Source organism: Cupressus sempervirens, chromosome 1 (assembly GCF_028749045.1).
Source record: "Cupressus sempervirens isolate cs-2001-9-10 chromosome 1, ASM2874904v1, whole genome shotgun sequence".
In the NCBI taxonomy this organism is placed as follows: Eukaryota; Viridiplantae; Streptophyta; class Pinopsida; order Cupressales; family Cupressaceae; genus Cupressus; species Cupressus sempervirens.
The window spans coordinates 334,065,467-334,075,786 of NC_143118.1; the positions used below are offsets into that span (position 1 = coordinate 334,065,467).

The following is a 10,320-nucleotide window of genomic DNA, read 5'->3' on the forward strand; positions in this document are numbered from 1 at the left end:
AATAAGAGAAAACTAGTAGGGCTAAATTTTATTTTGAATTCCCTTTGAACTTCTTTGTTGAGAACCCTAATGATATCTCTAAGGTCATTATGGTGTTCTGGAAGTAAGTGAAATGCTGATGTTTTTCTAGGAAGTCTTGCACAATTTTTTGGCAGATAGTTAGAAGATATTAGGTCTTAGGGTTTGGTATTTAGTCCTATGTTCTATTCATAGTTTATTGTAATTATTAACTCGCTTATGATATTTTAATATTTGGTTTTTGTAATTACAAACTCTAGATTCTTGGTATATGAATCCTCATAGATTTAGATGCATGGAATTACGGTCTTACCCTAAATTTTGTATATCATATTTCAGTTATATAGCTAATATCAAGTAGTTTGGTGTGTTTTATTGTCCCTTTAATTGCTCTAGTTTGGATGCCCTTGTGTCTTATGCTATTTTTAGATCCTTACATTTATTCTGATATGATTTAATGGGTCAGTATCTAGATAGTGGGTTGGTGTTTTAAGAATAATGTGCTATCTTTGGAGCTATTAAAGGAAGTTTTGCTCTGTTTTTGCAGTTGGTTAACCGAATCCATGTATTAGGGATTTGGCTTATTGATTTTTGTTCTATGCTATGGTTTTTGTAATTATCATTATTTTAATGATACTCTACTATATGGTGTAGCAATATAAAGTCAAGATCCTAGATACGAGAATCTATATAGAACTTGATGTATGGAGATATGAATTATCCCAAATTCTTGTATATATCTTATTTGGGTTACACAACTAGTCATTAGAAGTTTGGTTTCTTCTATTGTTCATTTAAGGGTTTTGGATTTGGACACCCTCGTTTTTGTTTCTATGGGTTGGTATGCTCTAATTCTGGCAAGTTTTACTACATCAATAGACTGTTAAGGTTGTCCCCTTTCTATCACAATGGTTATGAAAATTTTTACTTTTATCTGGCATTTAAAACATATATAGAACTTTATGATGGAGGATGGACTAGTCTATATGTCTTTTTAATTTCTCAATTGTTTGAGGTAATTAAAAAGTGTTGCACCATAGGTTGGTTTTCTATCTATTTGTTTTGTCTTAGGACAAATTTTTCTCTCAATGACAGAGATCCATTTTGATTTATGGTAATAATTTTGATGGCTCTAGGATGTTTAGTAGTTTTTACTTTGTTTATCTAAACATTCTCATGATTCTCCATGGTGCCTCCTGCTCTAATTGGTAGTATCCTTCTCCATATCTAATGGGTTGTTACTATGGTTTGGAGTATTGGATTTAGATATTGGTGTGCTCCACAATCTTATTATAGTGATGTTTCTGTTGTAATCTTGTAAATATGATTCAGATTGATTGATTTGATCCTTATTTACATTGATTTTCTCTATTTTGGCTAATCCAATGATATGTATGTTGTGTTGTGGTTTCAATTTACTAACATACTGAGTATCGGATGCAAGACTGGGCTGGTAGTAGTACCCATTTGCCCCCTGTTATTCCTTTGTATTAGGTTAGATTGTTTGATTTAGTCTGATGGTTTCAGTCTGGTCCTTTTCTGTCAATTTTCTTTAGTTAATCTTCAGCTTTTATGTATTATTTTCTATGTTTAGGTTTTGGTTGTTATATTTAACTCATCTCGATTAGTTTAGGTAAGAATTTTAGACTTCTCTTTATATAATTTAAATCTTCATTAATTAAGATGAGTTAAGGAATTATAAATTTAGTTATAGATAGTTTCTTTGTTTAAAGAATTCTATCATTCTTATGATTAACCAATCTGATTGGCAAGTTATTTAGATAGGGATGTGCATACTTGATAGCTTCACAAGAACGTAAAGAAAGTGATGGAATTTTTTAAAGAGATCTTGTAGTGTATCTAGGAGCTTTATGCTCAAATAATTTTATGTAAAGTTGATCTTTGTAATGTAATATCAGAGACAAGAATAATTTGACTAGGGTATGCCCCTTTTATGCTGTAATAATAAAGGACCATGGTCCTAGGCTAGACTGGAGGTTTTCTTTCCCTGTTCTTTCCTACTAGTGCTTGTTTGAATGGTGAAATGCTATTGTATTTATTTAATTTTTTATTAATAATCAACTATCATGGCCATTGGCTGTTTACCAATAAGGAAAAAGAAATTGTTTCACAATTGAATTAATTATATCATGGATTATTTTAAAAAATTATTGTAATATTTGAATATATATTCAGTATTGAAAAAGAAAAACATTAATACCTAAGTTACTACTATAACATATATCTTCAATTCAATTAGATTCATTATAATATTTATATAATTTTAAATGTACTACCGAATCAGTGTGTATTTGATTTTCTCTTGTTCAAAATTATTAGTTCTTGTCAAAGTAGGATACTATTATATTCATTATTTTCTATCTTTCTCATAGTTTGATCAATATTTAAAGGGAAATAACTAATTCTAGTCAAAGATCTATTAGTTTATTTTTAATTTTATTTTAAATGATTTTTAAGAAATATGGTAAAAAAGGCCAATAGTGGCATGTTGTGATGGTTGAGTTGTTGAGTTGTTATCCTTGCTATCAAGGTTCAAATCTAATGGGTATGGGGTTCCCCATTTGTGGCCTCACTGGTTCATAGATCCAAGTCAAAGTGTTTACCCCTCTTTAAAAAGAAGAAGAAATATTGTAAAAAATTGTTGGCTAGAAAAAGGAAAAAATATAATTCACAAAATAAGATCACTTTTCTCCATTTAATTCAAATAATCATGTGTCATATTATCAATATTCTAGGGAGTGTTTGAGGAAACATAGTCTTAGATTATTAAAGGCATTACTACAAATGAAAAGCTTTTTACATGTGTCATACCACTTTTTGAAAAAAGGCTAATATTCAATCAAATGTGTACATTTTTAATATATTTTTGAATAAAAAGGATAGGATTGGTAGGTTCCTTCAAACCTATAATAGAAACAAACTGCTTACGATGAAATAATGAATGAAAACATCAATAAGGAAACAAGCTTCCAAAGCCAAGTCCAAGATATTTTTAAAGGAACCCAAAATCTTGTAGGATTTTAGGACCCGAAACCTTCAAGGAATTTTTATGATCTTTATTAATTATGAAAGCTATTACTTTTGGAGACTTGATAAAGGTTGAGTGAGCTCTAGAACTACTTATGTCATAGTGTCGGTATAGTTTTTTAGGGTTTCTTTAGGTAGGCCATATTGTTTCCTTCCACCTATCATGTCCTTCCATATTTATTGTAGGATCTTTAGTTTTTTCTTTTGATGACATTAGCTACATTTGGCTTAGTAGTTTCTACTAGTGCCAAAGCATTGACTATAATTGTTCATGTCTTTATTGAGAAATCATCCTAAGAAACTCATCACCAAGGTGTTTCATGAGGTAAGTGATCTCACTCTCTGTGTTTTATTTTACAATTATCTAATTTTGATAAAGAGAATGCTACACCTTAATTTGTTACTTAACTTAGTGGATAGAGTCCCTTTTGAAAATATGTTGAAGGATTGGGTTTCCAAATCATGGCTTCTTAACAAAGTTCTCCTAGATAATGTACATAATCTAACCAAAGGTTTTCTATGGTCCACTTTGGGAATCCTTCACAAGGTGAGGGAAATATCAATCATGGCCCCTAGTTTTCTATACTTTCCTCCTTGATTTCCATCCTTGGTCACACAACTTCTTTGTCTCTACTCAAAAAGATTAAAGTAACCATTTTGAGAGAATATTTAGGTTTTCCTTTTCTAGGTATGTGCAGGATCATGTTCAACTAAACTGTGCTCTTAAGTGGCAATAAAAAAATAGAAAATCAAGGTTATGTCGACTTGACATGCAATTTTCTACTTGTTATTAACTTTATATCAAAAAGTTGAGAGAAAAGAATCTCTAGCAAATTGAATCTAGTTTCTAAACTACTAGGAGTTATCTCAAGAAAATAAAAATTGATTGGTCAAAATTTTAAATTTTAATACAACATTACAAAAAGTTCAGAACAAAAATAAGAAGTAGACGTATGTCTGACCACCTTAATCAAAACCAAATGATAATATTTTTAAATAATATTCTAGATATAATAGGTAGACTCATGCCTAGATGTGACACATATTTTTGGGTATTTTTATTCTAAATAAATAATAATTAATTAATTTTTGACTTTAGTATTTTTGGAATAAAAAACTCTCATGCGTGACCACCTTAACTAATTCAAAACTCTGTAAAATTCAATTTTTCATTTTTTTCCCTTATATTAGAAGAAACATAGAATGTGATGCATCCTTTGGATTTAAAAAAAGTTGTACCATTTGAAAGTTATAGTTGTTTTTCAAGTAGTGTGTCAGTCAGTACTTTATACGTAACTCCATTAGAAAATAAGTAATAATTACTTACTAAACTCATAATTTGACAAACCTTACATTTATGGAAAGATAAGAACATTCTTAAGAAGCCCTTTTTATTTCATCAAATTTTGGTGAAAAAAAAGTCGTCAACTACATGTTTGAAGTAAAAATCACATAAAAACAGGCCAAAAGCACATTTTTATAATGTTTTTAAAGTTGACCATATAGGTTCGATATCAAAAGATATAGTAGACCTTATAAAGCTTCTTTTTTTTTTCATTTAGTATTAGGGTGGGTGGGAAAAAAGTTGGAATAGATTTTGAAATGGTTTGAGGTATTTCAAATCTATAGATTTTTCAGATCACCATTTCTTGGCACACCATGATCCTACACATACCCTTAATTGTTAGCCTTTTGCACAAAATATTACTAACCCTTAGTAGGGTAATATGCTCATAAACTAATCATTCTTCCATGCTCACCCTTAAAAGAGGGTTTGTGTAGAAATCCACCTTGCTTAGGAACTTAAGGAGTTAATAGAGCTTTGGATTCGTGAGCATTATTTTATCCAAACAGTCATATATTTGAATTTACTAAACCCCTTCTTTTATCATCACTCCATGGATCATAAGATCAAGGATTACCCTATGGCCATAAAAAAGACTAACCCTTCTCCTAAGGAGCTATTCTTTTTCATGAGAAGTTGAGATTCATAAAGATGATTCTACTTGGATAGTTATGGTCCATAAGGGAAAACAACTTATAATTTCTTAGCTAAAGTTCACTTCTCTAACTACAAGTCCACTAGACCAGGGGAAAAATCCACAAAAACAACTTCCCACGTTATTTTTCAAGGAACATTTTTAGTTTCTGGGTAAAAGCGCAAACTTGTGTCACCTTTTATAAAGAAACATGATATTAGAATGTGACAGTTCAACATTAATGACAAAAAAAATGGTATTTGTGTTCAAAATATGAAGATGATGTAAATTGATGAAATGTGTAGAATTGGATGAATTTTATGCTGGTAATTTTTTATAATTTTTTTGAGTGAGAATTTATTCATTTTATTTTATTTTGAAGTCCCTTTTTAAACTATAAAAAATATAGGGTGTAGTTCCCGTCAAACAAATATATGCAAATCATCTTTTTTTTTATTCTAATTTGAAAATATCTTATAGATGACATGTATAGCTAGTGAAAAAAAAAGAAATAATTATTTTTGATGTATATTTTCTTTGTTATAAGTACTCAAGTTTGACCTTATCAGAATCCAATAGGTTTTTCCTCCCGTCAAAACTTCCCTATCAAATCTATACCTTCTTGAAAAAATTTACATATTCATGAAGAAGATTCTCTCCTCTAGAGATAAATATAATTTAAAATTTTTTTTGATATGATTTACTCTCTTTTTTTTTCTTTTTTGAGGAAGCATCTTCTAAAATGTTGAAATATTGACTTATAATATTTTGAGATTATAACATATTATAACTAATCAAAACACTCAAAAATTTATATAATGATGTTATTGAATCTAAGATCTGTAAAAGGGTATTTTTAGTTTTTGAAAAAAATTGAGTTTTGATAGAGAAATGAGATTTGACCAAAATAGGTTTTGGTATCATAAATGGTGACACAAATTTGTGCTTTTATCCTTCTACAAAGGATTTGTTCATTACTCTTGGTGCTTCTAAAAAGCACAAGGTTCCCCTCTAACTTCTCAAGATAGTGTAAACACTTCATCCCATTATTCTCGTAACCCTCCTATATGTGATGAGATTGATGATTAATGGTAGGGAAGTGCAAGATGTTTCCTAGAGACCTCTTCCTAATTTCCTAGTTAGAACTAGACATTTTGCATACCAATTTATTCTCACTCGAGGACAAAGAAATAATGGATGATGATTTTTCATGAATTTTCTTTCTTGGAATGTGAGGGTCCTTACTGGCCCCTTATAAATATAACATTACATATGTAAACCATCAATTCCCTTAGACAGATCTTTTGTGTTTACAAGAGATTAAGATAGATAGTTTCCTTCTCATAGTAGCTTGTTGTTTTAATTAGCCTCATAACTCTCTTTTTTCCCTTTTCAAATGAAGAGGGTACAACATGGATGGATACCTTACTGGCAGTATGTTGACAAAGTGCAATTTTACAACATGGCATGAGGACCCCTACATCGACTAATGTGGATTTTTTTTGTTATATATAATCAATGGTTTAGTTTGATTAATCTCTATGCTCCCAATGATGTTTTAGAAAGGGAATACCCATGGAGGGTGCTAGTTGACTCATTTCTACAAAATACATAGGTTATGTGTAAACATTTCAATATTGTTAAGGAGGCCTCTAATAAGGATGGCTTTTCACCATTTTTCTTATTAGCTAGTGAGTTGGAAGCCCTATTTTACATGTGCAATAAATTGATCCTTTATGATTCTAATGTCAATAGTTGTCTACATCACTCTACATGGCATACTTGGAGTAATTATAGAGTTGGATATAACATGCTATTTAACTGACTTGGTCATGTCATGATCTCTTCTAGATCATGTTTTCCCCTTTTCTGACAAAGAAACTCTTGCAATTTTTTCTTTACCTAACATTACATTACTAGATCATTTTCCCATGAAATTTTGTATTTAATCAGGTGCTCAATTTCCATGGCCTACATAGTATCCTTTATTATTTCACATGTCATTCTTGAAACATCTTCTTACCTTGGCCCATATAAGTTATTTTTGGAACCTTCAATCTAGATCCACTAAACTTACAGGTTGAATTTCTTGGTGGAATTATGTCATTATTTGCACCTCTAGTTTTATTCTTTTTTTTTTAATGGAAAAATAGTTGGCTATTTTTTTTCTCAATCCTATGCACTAACCACCAAGGATTTGTGTGTGACAATTGAGAGCTTCGTAGTGTAGCCTTTTTCAACTAATTCATAGTTTTTGGTGGCTCTACTTCATCATAACAAATAGATTTTTAACACTTATGTGTCCAAAGGAACACAACGAAAGACATGTTCACATTGCTTGAAAGTCAAAGATCAAGCTAGTAAATAAATTTTTTCTCAATTGTGGCCAAGATCAAAGATCAAGGTCAAAGATTGCTTGAAGGTCAAAGATCAAATTTTTATTAAAATAAGCAGGCTTTTACAAATTAGGAACCCACTCTAGCCTCCCTCAAATCTTTAGAGGTTTGTTTATCTTGTGTCCCTCCTTGTCTATTAGAGTCTTAGTAAGCCTTTTGTAATCAAATTTTATCAATTGAAGAATTTACAAAGGCTTCATTCTCAATGACCGATAGTAAATTCCTTGTCTGTGATGATTTTCCATGTAAATTTATAAAGCTATGCGTGATTGTGATGGGTCAGACCTTCACAATGTTTTTTAGAAGCTTTTCATTCTAACACGTTCAGGCATATATATATATATATATATATACAATTTACACATAATTTGACGAACCTAAGATTATTTGTAATTGGTGCCCAATAAAGTTTCTCAATATTATATATATATATATAGATACAATTTACACATAATTTGACGAACCTAAGATTATTTGTAATTGGTGCCCAATAAAGTTTCTCAATATTTCTTATAAAATTATTAGTAAGGCTTTGAATTTAAAATGGGTATCTCCTATCATTGTCAACGATTTTTAATCGAACACCCATCCCCACTCTCCCGGGGCCCACGAAAACGAAAATATGTCTACAAATTCTCGAAATAATCAAGACCGCGATATGCAGGCGAATCGGGTTAGCAGACGAATCTTAGGTAAATTGAAAGGAGATTTCGCTTGATAAATAATAATTTCTTGGACCATTTTGAAAGCACAGGAATTGTTTGAAAATAGGGAATTCTTCCAGAAGAGCAGAAGCCCGCAAGCAATGGCCATTGCCAGCGTTTTCTCTGACAAGGCCGCGTCTAATCTGGACAAGGCTCTTCCACATCCCGTGATACCAAGAAATACTCCCATTCGAAGACAGATATTGATATATATACGACCGCATTCATCCATATTTCTCACCACACTCTTCTCGGACCTTGCTTTATGTTTTCAGCAAACGCCATGGCTGAGTTCTTCAAGCTCTCTCTGCTTCTTCTTGCGTTGCTCCTACCTATTGTAGGCGTCTCTTTGTCTAATATATTATACCAGAATACAGGGAAAATAAGATTTTTATTTTCTGTTCCCAGTTGTGTCTCGTCATTTTGTTTGCTATGTATGTACTTTTTATCTTAATAACTTCAAATTTTTTAAAAACAATTTCCTCCCTTACTATGTTATTAACCGGATTATATTTCAGGCGCGGACTCCAAACTTTTCAGAGAATACATTGGCGCCGAGTTCGACAATGTGAAATTTTTCGACTTACCAATCGACCCGGGCACGGAGTTTCATTTCATTCTGGCCGTTCTCGGGGAGTTCTCCTATGAACAGGAAATTCAACATTTTCTGGGACAACGAAAATTTGAGCCCGAGCGCCGTGCAAGCCATCAAAGCAAAGCACAAGAACCTCAGAGTTGCTCTCAGCTTGGGCGGTGATAGCGTGCAAAGTGGCAACGTCGACTTAAAGCCATCCTCCGTCTCTTCCTGGGTGAGCAACGCAGTTTCCTCTCTCACCAACATAATCCAGGAATACCATCTCGACGGGATCGACATCGACTTGAAGTATTTCGACTATTCAGATCCCGACACATTTGTCGAGTGCATCGGGCAGCTCATCACACAACTAAATCAGAAGAATGTCATCTCCTTTGCCTCCATCGCTCCATTCGACGACCCTACAGTGCAGTCACACTACACTGTGCTCTGGCAAAAGTATAGCGATTCAATAGACTATGTGAATTTCCAGTTCTATGCCTACGACTCCAGCATCATCGTGTCGCAGTTCATCAACTATTTCAACGCTCAGATGCATCGTTATAGCGGTGGTCAAATGCTGGCCAGTTTCGTGACGGAGGGAAGTGGAGGGCTGTCGCCTGCGAATGGATTCTTCGAGGCGTGCAAAAAGACGATAACAAGCTCAGCGACATCTTCGTGTGGTGTGCAGACTGCTCCCAGTCCAATGACTTCCGATACGAGAAGCAATCCCAGGCTGTCCTCGTTGGGTCCTGATGAGCATTCAATCTTCGTTGTTATTATTTCATGATAGTGGCTGAGAGCATATATATAAATAAATCATAGTAGGAATCTCTTCTTGTGTATACTTGTTCGCATATTCCCAACATTTCTGTTATCTTGTTTCTATCATCTATTATAATGCAAATGGGGTTGCAAACAGATGATGGAGGGAAGTTCGTAATTAAGCACATTCAAGTTGGAGAAGTACTGGGTTGAGTGACATCACTCTATGTTAAAAATAATGTTTATTATAGTAGCTGGGCATTTAATGCACAGTCCAGAACTTTCTACTTGCTTCTTGGAGCCTCTCTCTTTGTGCAAAATTTGAATTTAAAATTATGTAGAAATCTCTAGAGTGCTTCCTTTCTTGAAGCTTCTCAAGAACCCTCTAGAAATATGTATGAGCTCTATAAATAGAGCATTCCTCTCAGCTGTAATAACAAGAAGAAACTTTATAGCTCTTTGATATATTTGAGTTTTGCTGCTCTGTTTTTAAGCTCTGTTTTATGCTCTGTTTTTTATTCTTTGTGCTGCTGTTTTAATTCATCATGGTATCAGAGCATTTTCAGTTCTTTGGGCTGTGAATATATGATGTTTTTTGGAATGAATATATGTGTTTTTCTTGTGTGAATCTTTACATTTGCAGGCTGTAACTAAGGAGTGAACAGCAGTTTGGTTTGGGACAAAAAAACTACATCAAAGGAAGGATATTGCAGCAAAAGAAAAGTTTTTTTTCTTCAACAAATTGGTGAGACTTTTTCAGTTTCAAGCTTGGGTGTTCAAGTTCTTAAATATCTTTCATTCTCATCCAAAAAAAAAAAAAAGGGGAGAGAATTTAA

General features: G+C 32.6%; 1 pseudogene; it reads left to right on the plus strand.

Annotated features, from left to right (window-relative positions):
• Positions 1-8,428: 8,428 nt before the first annotated feature.
• On the plus strand, positions 8,429-9,475 carry LOC149577543 (chitinase 2 pseudogene; annotated as a pseudogene).
• Positions 9,476-10,320: the final 845 nt, after the last annotated feature.